Here is a 6,450-nt window from a genome sequence, read left to right as displayed (position 1 = left end):
AGATCAGCAAATTGGTCCAAAATTATAGCTGACATACCGGTCTTGCATTTCCTACATTCCATGTACCCAAGAAAACACTGATATCATGCTCGGGTTCAGCTATTCTTGCATCTAAGTCCATTAAAACCTGCAAATACACGACAACAACGAACATTTTTAAAAGTCAAGCGAACAGACTGATCACCTTCCCCGGCATTAATCTCTTCCCAGAAAGATCATACCACTTGGTTTTTCCATCTTGACCACCTGAAATGAAACAGAGCAATAAGGTGGCACAAGGAGAAAAGACACCTTCCTCAGACCTCCCTTTTTAACGAGAAGATCAGCAACATGAACTTCCGTAGAAATCCCAAGCGAGTCTTCTCCTCCAAAACGTGTCTTAGAAACAACGTGTAACAGCAGAACTGCATTCTGCCCAACCACCCAAACTCGTCAGTAGAAAAAAACTTGCAAAGCTGCAAAAATTGTACATTTGGATCCTTGATGTCAAAAGTGAAGCTCTGATTAACTCTAATGGATCCATCTTGCTCGATCGCTCCGACCCGAATCTGGGAGCAGCCCAAAACAGAGAAGCAGTCAGGTAGCAGAGGAAAGAAAAAAGAGGAATGTTGCATGTGAATGTGGGGACAAGACCTGTTTCTCTTGCCTGACCGCACCTGGCAATCCAATCCAGCATAGCAACCTAGCGGTCTTTCATTTGCATGTAAAAACCTCTGAAAACATAACGGAAGAAGTAGAAATCTATCGTTTATAAAGTTAATTTGTAGTTTATAATTTTATCAACTGACTTTGAAAAGGTAGAACTCACCCAGCCAGCATATAATTCCCTTCACTTCCAACTCCCACTGCTCAAAACACCACTGCAGATGCCCATCAAAAGTCAGCATGATTGGCTCTTAAGAAAATAAGATTTCCATTTTACCTAGGCAGTTGAAAGCCTAAGTGAGGTTTCTGGCTGCACATTCTTTTTGTTCTAAAAAACTCAATATGTCCTTAAAACAGTACATACCATCAAATCGATGATTGAGTTGTGCTGGAAATGATCACAGCTTATCCAAGGATCCAGCAAAAAACAAAGTTGCTTCTAAAGTTTCACAACATGGACTTCAAATCTTGTAATGGTGCATGATATTCAGTTACCAGAAAAACACAAACCCAGTAACTAATACTTGTATACATGCCCTCTAGGCTCTGTTGTCTCCCAGCTTGGCTAAGGTATTGCACCATACTTTTCACAGAAAAAAAAAATGTTTCAGGAACGGCCATCCCACTCAAATGGAGAATACATACTATTCCAATTGGAATTCCATCTCTTTGCAAGAGTGAAAATAGGACTGCTATCAGTGACAAGATTGTAAGACTTTAGAAAAAAATGATCAGCAAGCAGTGTAAAAATGAACAGTGAACAGTTGTTTGTAATGATTATGATACCCATGTGTCTTTAATTGGAAAGATTAGAAATGAATTTGATTGGTGTGTGGTCACAGAATAGGTTGCATTCAAAAGACCACACTTGAAACTCAATTAGAAAATAAAATTGTGTCGTGACAGGGCATTATGCATCTAGGTATATGTGTGCTCAACAAAACGACACCAGACTATATGTTACGCACGTTTCTTTAGTTGCACTGTTTCTGAATCTCTGTAACTTTTGCATTCTCAAACTGTATCATTGAGTGCTTGAAGGCCCACATAAGGATGGGAGGGGACTAAGAGCTCACTGCCAGAGGCATCAATCCCTGTCTGATTCTAAACAAGTCCACCAATTTTGGAAAGACAAGAGCTGGTGTTGCCGGCAACCAGTACAAGAAACCTAAGATCGAGTGCATGCCTGCCGACTTTCTTGAGTTTTTCCCAAATCAGGGGGATGCCGCACAGAATGATAAAACAGTTGTTTGTACACAGCAGCCAAGACAATGTTCCTAGTTTTGGAAAGCAGGAAATTACGATGGTTCTAATGCACAAACAATGCCAGGTCCTTGCTCATTATGACTGCTTTTTAAGGAAGTAACTCATTACGTGGTTTTGTAGCTGGAATGGACCACGTACAAATGCATCCCAAATTCCTTCATTCTAATGCAAGAAGCCACAAGTGGGCTTTTGGTGGTAATTCAAATAGGCATATCACTGTTCCTCTTTTTTTTCTAATGCATGATCTTACACTTTTTGCAGCAATAGCAGAGCTGCTTGATAATGCACTCGACTAGACAACAAATGGAGCGACATTTGCCAACATAGATGTTCTCAAGAATCCAGTTAATGGCATGCCAATGCTTTTGTTTGAAGGTTTGTAAGACATTTTTTTTTTCCTTTTTTCTTTCTTTATGCAAGTAACATTGTATTTGTTAATTTAGACAATGGTGGTGGAATGACTCTTGATCATTTGCGACAATGTATGTCCTTTGGGTATTCTGTAAATGACACAGCCAGTAGAACAATTGGACAATGTAAGTGCCATCTTTTTTTTTACATTTTTTAATATTATTTATACTACCAGATGGAAATGGTTTCAAGACAAGTACAATGCGCCTTGGTGCAGATGTCATTGTATTTTCAAAATCAAACACTGCAGTAGGTGACAGGTATAAGAGTTGACTGCCATATTTTTTGCCACTTTATTTAACATTGTGTACAGATTTATTCAAAGTGTGGGATTACTCTCTTATAGCTTTCTCTGTGATACAGTGCAGCAAGATATTATAGTTCCAATGGTTTTGAGTGGATAAATTCTCTTAGATGTGTATACATCACATTGTTCATATTTGCAGCTGGATTATGAAGGAAATGGGCTTGAGTTAAAAGAGATCCATAAATGTACACATCAAGATTGGAAAATTTGTATGGACGTAATCACTAAATGGAGTCCTTATCAAAATGAAGGATCTATTCATAGCCAAGTAGGTACTCTAGATCAATAATCTTAAGTTATGTGTCTCTACTATTCAAGTTCAAGAAAATTAATGACCAAGGGACAAGAATAATTATCTATAATCTATGGGAGAATGACGAGCAACAAATTGAACTAGACTTCAAATCTGATCCTCATGTATGTTTTATATTTTAAAATTTTACTTTTCTGACACCCATCAAGGATATCCAAATTAGAAATGGTCAACATGACATACAATGTGAAATGGCAAAAAAGTATTCCAGTATTAAACACTTTTTCCTGTACAAAGTTTCTTTACGGGTAAGAAAAAATTTAAAATACACTTTCTCATCCACTCAGGTTTGTAGGTATATATTTCAATGTTGTATTTGCATCTACCAAAAAACTTCAAGATCACTCTTCGAAATCAAGAAGTTGAACACTCTGACATAAGGAGTGATGCAATGCATATAGAGCATCTTAATTTCAAGTTTCAAAATGATTTAAAAGTAGTTGTCCCCATTATTAAAATTTTCTTTGATATTTATTCAACTTTGAATGTAGATATCTGCAAAAGTACACTTTTGGTACACACAACAAATAGATATACAAGGATTTAATGTCTACCACAAAAACCGACTTATTAAGGTAACCAATCATTCAAAAAGATCATTTTTCTCATTTAATATATGACAGCCCTTTTGGAAAATATGGAATTCATCACGAAAATAAGGGCGAGGTGTCTATGGCAAGTTTTACTATTCTACTATTGGTCTTTGATACATTCTTTAAGGTTATTTAGGAGTTTTGGAAGCAAACTTTGTGGAGCCCACTCATGACAAACAAGGATTTGAAAGAACACTTATTGTTCAACAATTAGAGTATCAACTGCAAATAATGCAGAAAAGATTATGATTGGCTTGCTTGTTTATACCTTTTTATTAATTCTTTTTCTACACAGGAAGGACTTTCAGAAAAAACAGACTGATAGACCAGTTGCTGATTGCTTTTGCTACCGAGAAAAAAAACATGACGCATAAAGAAAAAACTTTATACCAATTTCAGAATGAACAACAAATAGAACATCTTCACGGTAGAACCTTTTAACACAAGAATGATGTTTCTTTGCTAAAATATATTCACAATGCTAATCATTGTCCTAAGATTGCGAGGACACCAAACATTTTCAAAGAAAAGCAACAAAGGCATCGGAATCTCACTTTGTTAATGAAATAGATAAGGTATTTGGTGTAAATTTGTGAGAAACATAAATTAAATTTAAGCTAACTCAAAATCTGATGATTTCCATAATGTAAAATCACAAATGGCAAAGTTTCTATTTAGAAAAAAAACAGACACTGAGATCACCTCCACATTGAAAGATGCTCAGCCAATACATAACTTCCCTAAACTAGCTACATTGAGGGAACTATCACTGAAGTACGTATGAATTGTATCTATTACTGACTTTAAATTTCCATTTCAGAGCGGAGGCACATCTAAAAATGGCAGTTGCTGAAAACCCAAAAGAATGTACTTGATCTTCCTCTAATCCCTCTCAGATGATTTTGTATTTTTTGAGCTGTATTTGTTATTATTACAGATTCAACAGCTGAACGGAATGATAAGTCTTATCAAGCGGTGGGCTATTCAATGAGCATGACAAATATTAAAATGAGATTGAGAAAAAGGAAAAACATCATGTCTTACAGATATTAAAAAATAGATTGAGAAAAAAGTTTTAATCTATAATATGGTCCTCTCATCATTAATTAGAATGATGGTATAAAACAAATTTCAAATTGCCAGAAAATAAACTAAATAAATCCAAATAATACAGCTCATCCAGCCGAACCAGATAGCAGCCCCCATGGAAGAGGAAGTCCATGTACGTATGAACGAGCTCCACCTGTGTAACAGACCACACGACATAGTTCCTCTCCTCGGGTGAGTGTGAAGGGTTTGGATTTGGCACACCAGCTTCTGCTTTAAAGGCAAAACCCAGCAGCAAACTTTGTTGAAAGGGAACCAATTTCTTAGCTTTGAAAAAGTAGCACTGGCTTTTGCACCGTAATTTTTAAATATTACAGCTCTTCAACAATGGTTTGCAATAGTTCCCATTACTCTACTTGGTAGATAGAAATATTGCCCTGCTGAATTACAATCATTTGGAACCTGCATTAAAAAAAAGGCTTACACTTGACTTTTGTGTTTCTGGATTACACAACATCAACTTCTAGCATACAAGACACGGAAACAAGCATTCTTTGTGCAGAAAAATCATCCAGCACAAGACAATTATCACAGTCATACACTAGCAACCATGAGGAAACCAGGAGGAAGAGCGATACAGTATGGAAGAAAATGCGAGATAACTGACACAGTTCAATCAGTGTACATGGATGAGAGCGGAAGAGGTGCAGCAGTACAAGGACTACCGTCCACAACAAGCCATACAGATAGCAACAGCAATTTTGCATGATTGTTTATGTCTGGTGCTGCTACAGGTCGAGCATTTGACACGGGGTACCAGGGTAGTGGAGTAGACATTCTTTATGATGCCCAACTGAATTTTCACGTACCATTTGTCTCTTCCAGCTTAACGGCTGGGGTAGGACGAGGGTGGTTCGAGAGTTACATCGGAATCAGGTGTGGATCTTTTACTTGTCGCTGGGTTCTAACACCTGTTATCTTCAGCCTTTAGATTTTTGAAAAGGTTTCCTTAACCGTGCAAGACAGCCACCGGGAAATGGAGATTACGCAGGCCAACTCACATGCATGCCCTACTGTCTGGCTTATTGGATCGCATGCTTTGAGCAGCTGGTTGGAGCTGGTTGGATTCGTCTGATTTTCAGACGAAGAATCAGATGAAAAAAAAGAAAAGGAAAGTGTTTTTCCTGGGAGTTGTTTCCCCTCGCACACGCTTGCCCTATAAAAGCTTAAGAATGCATCAAGTTTCTACACTACAAATAAACGAAGATCAAACTGTTTCGCTATGGATCAAAATGGTGTTCAGTAGTTGCGTTCATAACCAGCAAGTGTAGCTGGAATTCGAGTGTTGGAAGATGCATCAGACACAATTTTGTGCTTATCTGGACGCAATCCGTTTCCGTGGGCGTTGTAATCCTCTTTGGTCCTTAAAACCTTGGTAACAAAAGGGAAAGACCTAGAAAAACGCCTGTGACTAGACATGGATCATACTGTGTAGGTTCTCTGTGATTTCAAGTCATGGAACTCCATCATCAGCGATTCATCCTTTTGCCGCCAGAATCAGAATAGTAAAGCAAAGATTCCTTGCGTGTTATGACTACCTTCTTGGATGCGACGCGCTGCGCCTGGGATCCATTATGGGCGAACCACTTTGAGAAGTTTACAAAACCTTCACAGAACGTTTATGTCTCTGCTTCTGCAGGTGGCTTGGGATGAATCGACAAGGCCACGATTCCTTTAAGTTTTCTAGAGCACTTGCTGGTGGGAAAGAGGAGCCGTGTATTGCCACAGTTGTTATTAAACATGAAGATCGGTAGATCATGGAAAGGGCTTTTGGCCGGTAGTGTAGAATCATTTTTTTTTTTTAAAAA

At 37.9% G+C, this 6,450-nt stretch overlaps 1 pseudogene; it reads left to right on the top strand.

Annotated features, from left to right (window-relative positions):
* The first annotated feature begins 1,394 nt into the window (after positions 1-1,394).
* On the top strand, positions 1,395-3,784 carry LOC9632770 (annotated as a pseudogene).
* The last annotated feature ends 2,666 nt before the right edge of the window (positions 3,785-6,450 follow it).

This window comes from Selaginella moellendorffii, unplaced genomic scaffold (assembly GCF_000143415.4).
Source record: "Selaginella moellendorffii unplaced genomic scaffold, v1.0 SELMOscaffold_0, whole genome shotgun sequence".
Classification (NCBI taxonomy): domain Eukaryota; kingdom Viridiplantae; phylum Streptophyta; class Lycopodiopsida; order Selaginellales; family Selaginellaceae; genus Selaginella; species Selaginella moellendorffii.
Note: the sequence above shows the minus strand (reverse complement) of the source record. Positions and strands in the feature narration are given on the sequence as shown.